Source organism: Monodon monoceros, unplaced genomic scaffold (assembly GCF_005190385.1).
Source record: "Monodon monoceros isolate NGI ecotype Baffin Bay Population unplaced genomic scaffold, NGI_Narwhal_1 Super_Scaffold_22, whole genome shotgun sequence".
Lineage (NCBI taxonomy): Eukaryota > Metazoa > Chordata > Mammalia > Artiodactyla > Monodontidae > Monodon > Monodon monoceros.
The window spans coordinates 97,387,527-97,398,659 of NW_021703779.1; the positions used below are offsets into that span (position 1 = coordinate 97,387,527).

The following is an 11,133-nucleotide window of genomic DNA, read 5'->3' on the forward strand; positions in this document are numbered from 1 at the left end:
ATAATATTCCATTGTCTGGATGCATTATGGTTTATTTATCAACTCACCTATTGAGGGACATCTTGGTTGCTTCCAAGGTTAAGCTACTTTGAATAAAGCTGCTATAAACATGCACGAGCATGTTTTTGTGTGGATATAAGTTTTCAGTTCATTTGGGTAAATATCAAGGCGCACAATTGCAGGATCATTTGGTAATACTATGTTTAGTTTTGTAAGAATCTGCCAAATTGTCTTCCAAAGTGACTACACCATATTGCATTCCAACCAACAATGAATCAGAGTTCCTGTTGCTACACATCCTTGACAGCATTTGGTGTTGTCACTGTTTTGGATTTTCATCATTCTAATAGGTATATAGTGGAATCTTACTGTTGTTTTAATTTGCAATTTCCTAATGGCATATGATGCTGAGTATTTTTTCATATGCTTGCTTTCTATGTGTATATCTTTTAAAATGACATGTCTTTTCAGACATTTTGATTATTTTTACCTGGGCTCTTCATTTTCTTATTGTTGAGTTTTAAGTATTTTTTTGTATATTTTTGATAACAGTCCTTTATCAGATATGCCTTTTACAAATATTTCCTCCCAGTCTGTGACTTGTCTTCACATTTTCTTGACAGTGTCTTTCATAGAGGATCTTTGTTTAAAAAAAATTAGGGCACTTCTATGAGGTAAAATACAGCCACTTCAAAAGATACCACAGAAGAATATTAGCATAAATGTGTCCTCGCAGTGTATTGAGTGAAGCACTCAGATCTCAGATATGATGTGTGTGTGTGTGTGTGTGTGTGTGTGTGTATGTGCGTTAGTTTGAGAGACATATGGATAGCTAGATAGATACATGTATTAGTCAGGGTTCTCCAGAGAAAGAGAACCAATAAGAGATTATCTATCGATTTATCTCTCTATACCTATATATGTAAAGGGATTGGCTCACATGATTATGGAGCCTAAGTCCCAAGATATGCAGTTGGTAAGCTGGAGACCCAGGAAAGCCAATGTATAGTTCCAGTCCTAGTTCAAAGGCCTGAGAAACAGGAGAGCCAGTGATATAAGTTCCAGTCCAAAATCTGGCCAAAATCTGGCAGGCTTGAGATGCAAGAATCACTGATGTTTCAGTTCGAGTCTAAAGGCAGGAAAAGACTAATGTCCCAGCTCAAGCCAGTCAGAGAGGAGGAGTTCTTTCTTGTTTGAAAGAAGATCAGACTTTTTGTTCTATTCAGGACTTCAACTAACTGGATGAGGACCACCCATGTCAGAGAGAGCAATCTGCTTTACTCAGTCTACAAATTCATATATGAATCACATCCCAAAACACCCTCACAGACACATCCCAAATAATGTTTGACCAAATATCTGAGCACCTCGTGGCCCAGTCATGTTCACATATAAGATTATCACAGATCCACCCTTGTCAACATGGCCCCAATACACATCTCCTTAAATCACAATTAATCACCAAATAGAGACAATAAGAAGCTCATAAGTCCATTTAACATGATACAGCTATCCTGCATACAACTGAAAACACACTAGCCTCTTTCCCAGAAGAGGAGGTAGTCCTTGAGTGATGCTTACTCTTTTCCTTGATATCTCCTAACTTAAATACCATGAAGTAAAATGAACAACAATACTTAAATACTATGATATAAAGTCAATACATCTTATACTATATGTCCAGGGAATAAGAGAGTAAAGAAAACGAAGATCAATCAATCTATCTATCCAGATATACAAATGTACTCATAAGAAAATAAGGAAGAAATATTCATGACGATTACAGTCCTATGTATGTAACTGGTCATGTGGTCATAGCTGGTATTTATAACTACCTTCTCTTGCTACCCATTCTGTTATTCCCTTTGCCTTCAGCAAGTACTTCAGTTGGTCATGTTGGTTGTTTACCTGGTGGGGTGACCCAAATCTTTATTTCTGAAAAGTCTGGGCCATTAGTAGTCCTGCCTAGATTGAGCTGTTGTAGTTTTACATTGACCTTAATCAATGGTCATGGTAATAATAAGAGAAACCCTAAGGTATCTCCCATATTCCAGACATTCTCTTCCTTACCCCCATCATGAAATAGTAGTCCAATTACCCTGTAGCAGTCAGGACCAATCACCCCAACCAGCACATTAACTCCCTTCTTTGCCTCTTGATTCAGAGGCTTTATGAGCCCAAAGTGGTCAGGTGGTAGTCTTAACTTGCAGTTCAGTGGAATCATGGTTGTGCCTCCTGTCGGAATCATTCCTGTCTTTGGAATTAAGACCTCTAGGTCTGCAGAGCATAAGGTCGTGTGAACAGGAAGCAAAAATTTTGGTAGAGAGTCACTATGGTTAATGGTGAGTGGTGCCACTCCCGTTTCCACCCCCTTTTTTTCTAGACCTGTGAATCCTGGCTATGGGAGAAACAGGACCATAAATTGAATGCTGATTCAATGCATATACAGCCTTCTGGAAAACCTTGTCCCCACCCTACAAGGTATTGCAACTAGCTGGCATTATAACTGAGTTTTCAAAAGGCCATTACAACATTCTATCAAGCTACCTGCTTCAGAATGGTGGGGAACGTGGTAAGACCAGTGAATTCCATGATCATAGGCCCATTGCTGCACCTCTTTTGCTGTGAAGTGAGTTCCTGAATCAGAAGCAATGCTGTCTGGAAAAATATAATGATGGATAAAACATTCTATAAGTCCATGGATGGCAGTTTTGGCAGAAGCATTGCATGAAGGGAAGACAAATCCATATCCACAGTAAGTGTCTATTCCAGTAAGAAAAAAAACCACTTCTCCTTCCATCATGGAAGAAGTCCAGTATAATCAATCTGCCATCAGATAACTGGCTGATTACCCTAGGGAATAGTGCCATATCAAGATTCAGGAGCTTCCCTGGTGGCGCAGTGGTTGAGAGTCCGCCTGCCGATGCAGGGGACATGGGTTCATGCCCCGGTCCGGGGAGATCCCACATGCTGCGGAGCGGCTGGGCCCGTGAGCCATGGCCGCTGAGCCTGCGCGTCCGGAGCCTGTGCTCCGCAACGGGAGAGGCCACAGCGGTGAGAGGCCCGCGTACCGCAAAAAAAAAAAAAAAAAAAATTCAGCATTGGTGTCTCCTGCTAGCAGATTGGGCATTCAGCAGTAGCCTTAGCCAGGTTGGCCTTGGTGGGTGAAAGTCCATGTTGCTGAGCCCATGAATAACCTCTATTCCTGCCACTATGACTACGTTGTTCATGAACCCTATGAGAGGGGTGGCTGTGGAAAGAGGTTGACTGGTATCCACAGGAAGCATCGTTCTATCCATTTGATTATTAAAATTCCCTTCTACTGCGGTCATCTTTTGATGAACATTCATATGGGACACAGATATTTTCACATTTTTGCCCCATTCAAAGAGTTCTATCCACATACCTCTTTCCCAAATTTCCTTGTCACCAATTTTCCAATCATGTTTCTTCCAAGTCTCTGACCATCCAGCCAAACCATTGGCCAAACTGACCATGAATCAGTATATAATCTCACATTTGGCATTTTTTTCTTCCAAACAAAGTGAACAACCGTGTGTACTGCTTGAAATTCTTCCCAAGGGGAAGATCTCCCTTTATCCCTTCAGTAATGTCCCAGAGAGGGGTTGCAGTGCTACAGCTGTCCACTTTGGGGTGGTACCTGCATATCATGTGGAACTATCTGTACATCAGGCCCAGAGCTTCTCTTCCTCTACAGCCGATTATAGTGAACTCCCCATGAGGCTATAGGTGCAGGCTGGGAGAGAGAAAGTTGGGTAACAAAAATGGAGACTAATGGCATTTGGTCCGCTTATTCATGTAACTTACTTGTGCCTTTAGGGCCTGCTTGGACCCAATCACGTATATAACAGTTCCATTTGAATGATGGAATGCTGTTATGCACACCCAATTTTATGGCTTGGTGGGTCAGATAACACCCAGTTCCTGATGGGCAGCTCAGGTTACATGGTAACTTTGTGGCCCATGGTTAATGTTCAGTCTCTACTAAGTCCCAGTAGCAGGCCAAGAGCTGTTTCTCAAAAGTGGTGAAGATAAACACAGAGGGTGGCAGGGCTTTGCTCACAAGTCCTAATGTCCCTGCTGCACTATTGATTCTGCTGGATCATATTTGCTTGACGGCCTGGACCTATCACAGAGGCTTCTCATTTTTGGGTCCCACTCAAAACTAGCAGCTTTTTGGGTCACTCACTAGGTGGCCAGGATAACACACTCAAATGAGGGATATGTTGCCTCCAAAAATCCAGTGACACCTACGAAAAACTATGCCTCTTTTTTGGTTGTAGGAGGGGTCAGATGCAACAACTTATCTTTCACCTTAGAGGGGATATCTCTACATACCCCACACCACTGGACCCATAGAAATTTTAATGAAGTAGAAAGTCCCTGAAATTTGTTGAATTTATTACCCTCTGATGGGCAAAATTCTTACAAATAAGTCTAAAATAGTTGCTACTTCTTACTAGTCCAATTAGCATAATGTCATCAATGTAATGGACCTATCTTGTGGAATGAGAAGGCATTCAAGATGTCTACAAACTAAATTATGGCACAGGGTGGAGGGTCGATATACTCCTGAGGTAGCACAATGAAGGTGCATTGCTGGCCTTGCCAACTGAAAGCAAACTGTTTCTGTCACTCTTTACTAAAAGATCTAGAGAAAAAAGCATTTGCTAGATCAGTAGCTTCCTACCAGGTACTAGGGGATGTGTTTATTTGCTGGAGAAATGAAACCACATCTGATACAGCAGCTGCAAATGGAATCTGCTCCTGGTTTGGCTTGCGACAATCCACTCTTATTCTCCAAAATCGATCTGTGTTCTACACAGGACAAATATGTGAGTTGAATGGGGAGGTATTAGGAATCACCACCCTTGTTTATCTCACGGCCTTGATCATAACTCTAATCTCTGCAACCCCTCCAGCAATGCAGTGTTGCTTTTCATTTACTATTTTTCTAGGTAGAGGCGTTGCTTCCACTTAGTCTTTCACACCATAAGGGAACTACAGGTCAGGGAACCAATGGGAGGCTGCTGAGTATATCTATTCAAATTATGCATTTTGGAACTGGAGGAATAATCACGTGATGAATTTGGGGGCTCACTGTGTCGACTGTGAGATAGACTGGAGCTAAAACTCCACTGATCACCTGACCTCTGTCTGTGGATCACAGTGACCTTTTGGGTCTTGTGGTGTTAGTGTCAGTTTAGAGTCAATGTCTAGTAGTCCCCAAAAGATTTGATTATTTCCTTTTCCCAAATGCACAGTTACCCTGCTAAAAGACCACAGACACTTTTATGAGAGGCTGGAAGAAAGATGAACAGTATAAATATTTCGTAGTGTGCTGAGGTCCTTCCTCAAGAATCATGGCCTTCCCTTTGTTTTGGGTCTGTAAACTGGCTCAATACTATGAATTAATTTGGGAGGGGCATGACTCTTTGTTTTTATGATTCAGGTTAGACATTTGTTCACTTGAACTAGAACTTTCCTGCTTGTATGGATTAAGTAAGAATTAAGAAAGTTTCCTATCTATTTCACTTCTAGGAACACCGTGATCAACTAGCCAATGCCACAGGTCTATGCTAGTCAGACTATTCTGACTCCTTCTTTGACTATGCTGTCCATTGTGGTAACAATACTCACCTTGCCTTTGGCAGTTGAGTGCTGCCACTTGGTCCCTGCCACCCCAGAATTCAATTACTCCCATTGCGTTTAGGTTTCCCAACTGAAAAATGCAGTTCCCACTGTATGTTCTGGCCTAAAGAGAAGAGCAAGCACAGAGTTCTTCAAGGGTGTCAGGGTTCAGGTCACAAATTTATATCTTATTGTATTGGTAGAAGGTATCTCTTCTGTACCCTCCCAGGGTGGGTGAGTAGATCTAAAATGACAAATCCACTTTAAAATACCTATTTCTCTAAACCTTTGAATCCCTTCCTCTACATTAGACCAAGGTAGGTCCAGCATTTCTAACTTGCTCACTTTGGTCTGCCTTTTGGTCCATGTTTTAGCCAACCAACCAAACTGTCAGAGCCTTTTCTAACTCTCCAACCTGTAACATTAAATGCAGAATCTTTGATTAGCGAGCACGTATCCATAAATTTGGGCTGATCCAACTTTATATTCCTTCCACCATTATCCCACACCTTTGATATCCATTCCTACCCATTTTCTCCAGACATCTGTCTGCATAAGATAGAAAACTCAAGTAGTTCTTTTGGAGTAGAGTGCACCTCCCCATGGGTCACAGTTTGTGTCTCACTTTTAGAGTCCTGCTGGAACTTAAATCTAGTTACAGAACTAGAAGCAACGATTGGTGATGGAGTGGGTCCTGAGGAGACTCAGAATTCTTTTGCATGGCAACTACCTCAGGAGAAGCCATTACAGTTTCCTCAGGTAATGCTGGATTAATCCCCTCAAATGCGGGTAAAGAGGCTGCTACCACTGAGGGTTGAGAGGCTTCTTCCACTGGCAAAGAATACTTGTCAGAATTTAGGAGCTCAATGTCCTCAGCTTCATCAGGGTCTTCCCACACATCCCCATTCCAATTTACAGGATGTCATTCTTTCCCAATCAATGCCCTCATGTTAAACCACAGACCATGTGAGACTGGGAGTTCAATTTGCATTGTAATTTAACCAATTGCCAGAAGAGATACTGCATTTGATTTTCCCTTGAACTGGGAATTCAAATCTCTGAGCTCATTTTTTGCTTTCCCCACTTTGTCCGGTAACATCAGATCTTCCTCTTCTTAAAACGTCATCAGTCCTATCAGATTAGAACTCCATCCTTATGACTTCATTTAACCTTAATGACTTCCTAAAGCTCTACTCCAAATATAATCACATTCAGGGTTGGGGCTTCAACATGTGAATTTTGGGAGACACAATTCAGTTCATAACAATAGATAATAGCATACTCAATGAGACCATTTCAAATTATTATCCACAAGTATTTCAAGTTGTTAAGACATCAAGAAACACTGCAGTGGATTTGTTGTTGTTGTGATAGGAATGATCACTTCAGTGGTAATGAATGTAGAGCAAGTAGGGATCCATTTTTCAGAGAAAAGGCTACAACTGGAAATTTGAGGGCTTGGCAATGGTCTGGTGGTTCCAGGCAATTGGAACTGTGCCAACTGTATCCCATACATATTGGTATATTGACCTTGGGAATTTTGGGGGAAGAGGCAATTGGCAAAGGAGCCTTCTGAGAGGAAGGGAATCAAGTACTAGACCCTTTTTCTAAGAAGTTCAAAGTTACTGCAGTATATCTTATGCCCTGAGGTGTCGCTTACTAATGTGATCGTTTAAGAAGCAACATCAATTTTACTACCCACCCCCTCTGCCAACCAGGGGTACTCATTTTTATTGAGAAGAAGTTTGAACTGTGACTTCCACTGCATATGAGAGCTTCATTTAAGAAAGGAAGAGGATTGGTTCCTGGTGTCAGGGAGGAATGAATTTTTCTCTACTCTTCTAGGTTCTTTTGGCTGGTCTAAGAATTAAATTGACATGAGTAGGTTAACATGAGAAAATCAAACAAAAGTTTAATAACATGTATATATGAGAGAGACCCAGGAGAACTGAGTAACTTGCCAAAATGGCTGAAGCCGTCGCCTTAAATATCATCTTCAGCTAGAGACAAAAGGGGATGTTGGGAATAGGGGCTGGGGACTTCAAAGGGAAGGAAAGCAATTTATATGGAGATGGAAAAGCAAATGTTTGGTAAATAAATGTATGCTGGGCCAGGCAGAGACAGTGGGAGACAGAGAGGAATTGTAACAAACAGACTTTGCTAGGTTCCTCCCTGCCTACACACCTAGTTCATAGTATAATTATCTATGGTAATATCTCCCTTCCTGGAGCAGGTCCTATATCTACATTCTTTAGGCATTTAGGGGGAAGGTCAGAGTTTGTTTCTGAGTTTTTTGGGCCTTGATTGTTCTCAGCTCAAAATAACCCGCATGCCAAAGAGACATTTTGAGGTGTCAAGTTTTGCTCCCCTACGCTGGTATGGCATGTTCCTCCTCCTGGATTTCTGTTGATCCCTCCTGGCTCCATGAAGATGCCAAAACAAATAAAGATGTGTTTGAGACCTTGTCTACTGTGGCATGCATCATATATAGGTGAGTGTAACACTGGAAGAAGAAGCTTCCTTTTTCTTTCTCTTACACTCTATCAGATGGCTTGTGTAGATCACTTGGAAACTCCTTAATGTGTACAGGAGTCTGTACCAGTCTGAACTGGTACCAGTCAGTCTGGAATGGAACAGTCTGAACCATCTGTTCTTATGTGGACCAACTGATATATAATGTAGCAAAAACAGCAGCAGAAAGTGGGCGAGAAGTCTTATCAGATTTTCCAATATTTTCTCCCACTGGGCAATAGTAACCGGGTTTGATCTCTTGGATTGTTTAAAGCCCTGAAGATTTGGGACTTATCATAGGAAAGGAAGACCCAACAAGGGAAGAAACAATATTTTCCGGTAAATCAGTTGGGAGCTTGGGATCAAAATATTTTAAATATTAAGAAAAAGTGTACCACAGGATGATGAAGGATATATCCATTAGATAATAGATGAAAAGAGAAAGAAATATGGATATGGATAAAGAGATTATATATATATATAATATACATATATATACAGTATCCATATATATATTCACACAGTATACACAGTATCTATCTATCTATCTACCTATCTATGTCTATATTTATATTTATAATTTTACCTCATGCAACTAACAGTCATTATGTCTGTGGCTAATTTTTATCCATACAGTTAAATTTTTCAACAAGAGAGTATTGATTCTTAATAAGAAATACATATAAATTATTTTTAATTTTAAAAAGAATGCTCTCTTCCTAGAAGAAAGAATTTCAAAAGGAAAGATTTCTCATTCTGAGGATGTTAACCCTTTGTAGATATGTTTGTGCAAGTCAGAGTCAATGTTTAGAAGGCTATTCAACTCAGCTGTAGGCCACTGGTTTTTTGCAGGAAAAGTGATTATTTTTTGTGATAGCATATGGATTTCTGTTATTTTATGTGAATCATCATTGTTGATGTAATTCATCTAGGAGTTAACAAAATAATCAAGTGCTACATTTTCCTTATTTTCTCAATCCATTCTTGCTTCAGTCACCTCATGTGCTACATTTTCCTTATTATCTCAATCCATTCTTGCTTCAGTCACCTCATGTGGTTAACTCAGCTTGTCAAGTTTGGATTTTTCTTTTGTTGATATGTCAGGCCAGCAAACAGTTTCCCACTCTCAGATCCCTGTGGATAAAAAAAAAAAGAAGAAAAGTCAAAATAGAATGTGCTTTCCTTTAGATTGTCCTCTCATTTTGCTACAGACCTCAAAAGATCAGAAAAAAAAAGGGATTTTCCCCAAACATTTTATTTAGCAGATCTAATTTAGGGATATAAAATGTAACAATAATTAATACTTGGCTTTCCATAATAAAAATATATATGTTTTGCAAATTGTGAGAGGTGAATTTCTCTGGTAATCCTGTATAATCTTATTTCACAGAGCTGGCATTTGTGTCAACAATTTTGTTCCTCAAAAGAAATGTTTGAGGTGTCAGTCTTGCTTTGTGTATGGGGGTAGAGGGGGCAGCAGTGGGGGCAGGGGGTAGTGGTTACTTCGTGTAGTTCTATAGAGCATGGAGCACAAGAAAAGGGCAGTGGAGAACCAGGAAGAAAGCCTCATCAATTTGCCTCCTCTCTTTTTCTCCATACGTGCAAATATACCACCTGTCCAGTGCTCTAGTATTGCCGTGGTCAGGGACATACAAGCAGTGTGGTCTGGGGGGAAAGTTGAAGGACTGAGCAAGACTGTCTCTGAGATATCTGCTTGGTAGCCTAAGATTCATTTAAACTACTAAATACCTCTATCAGGATTACCCAGATCATTGGTCAGAGGCAAACTTAAAGATGAATAGGGACTCACTTGTGCCTCAGTATCCTTATATGTAAAATGAGAATAATTGAGTCGTTGTGGGAATAAAATGGGATAATAAAATACTTACAGTAGTATATATCATATAGTGCTCACAGAATCGTAGCTATTATTGTTATTATTATGTGGTTCTTGGGCGTTATGTGGGTGAGGTGAATAAAGGTGGAACCATGGAAAGGAAAGGGGATTAGGTAATACCTGGAAATGATACAAACAAAATGAGAAGAATACAGTTTCGTTTGCTATCTGAGAAACTTACCTGAAGTTTACATTTTCAAAGAAAAAAGAGGACATTTATACCTTTGTATACTCCTGCAATCAGAGTTCATATGTTTGTGTACCATCTTCTTAATGACATTTCTTCTTAGTCCCAGGAAAGACCACTGGAGTCCAAGCCTCAGAGAATTACTTAGGGCTCAAAACTGGGCACCTAAGGAAGTGGAGGCCAGGCTTAAAATCCCAAGAACTAGAGAAATAATTCTCTTCATTAAGGGAACTCCCAGGGGTGGGAGGTTTGTATTATAATTAGTATAATCATTGTTATCCTGGTAGAGGAACTGACATGAACTAATGTTGGAAGCCGAGTAGGTGTTCGTCAATTGAATGAGAGACCCTGAGGGTGGGGTGGTTGGAAGAGAGAGTTGTGTGAGCCAAAGCAGACAGGTGTGAGCGAGCATTAGGCTTGAAAAAAAGCAGTTTAAGTCCTTTTGTGATGCTTGAACACATAATGCAAGAGAGAGATGGCAAAGAGAAAAAAAGCCAGCGAGGCAGGGGAGAATCAGATTTCCGGTGGTCTTGTAGACTGTAACAAGAAATCTGGATTTTCCTTTCATAATTAATAAGGTTTTATGGCTGAAAACTCAAGAGCGGGAGACTAGAAGAGTATAGCAAGAAGCCAGATAAGGAATGATGGGGGCTGAAACTAAGAAATATCAGTGGGGACTGTAAGGAAGATAAGGATACAAGAGAAGGTAAGAATCCATAAGTGGAGGTAGTTACAATAAAAAAGAAAGCACACATGATCTTCCAATTAAAGATTTTATTTAATGAGATGTTTTACAAAATTATTTAAAATATGAAGTCATGTTTGCTTATACATTTAGCTATTTGTTTTTATTGATAATAATAGATTACATGAAATTAGGACTTTC

The 11,133-nt window shown here is 40.2% G+C and overlaps 1 pseudogene; it reads right to left on the reverse strand.

The window, feature by feature from the left end:
- Nucleotides 1-1,812: 1,812 nt before the first annotated feature.
- LOC114905868 lies at nucleotides 1,813-8,299 on the reverse strand (annotated as a pseudogene).
- Nucleotides 8,300-11,133: the final 2,834 nt, after the last annotated feature.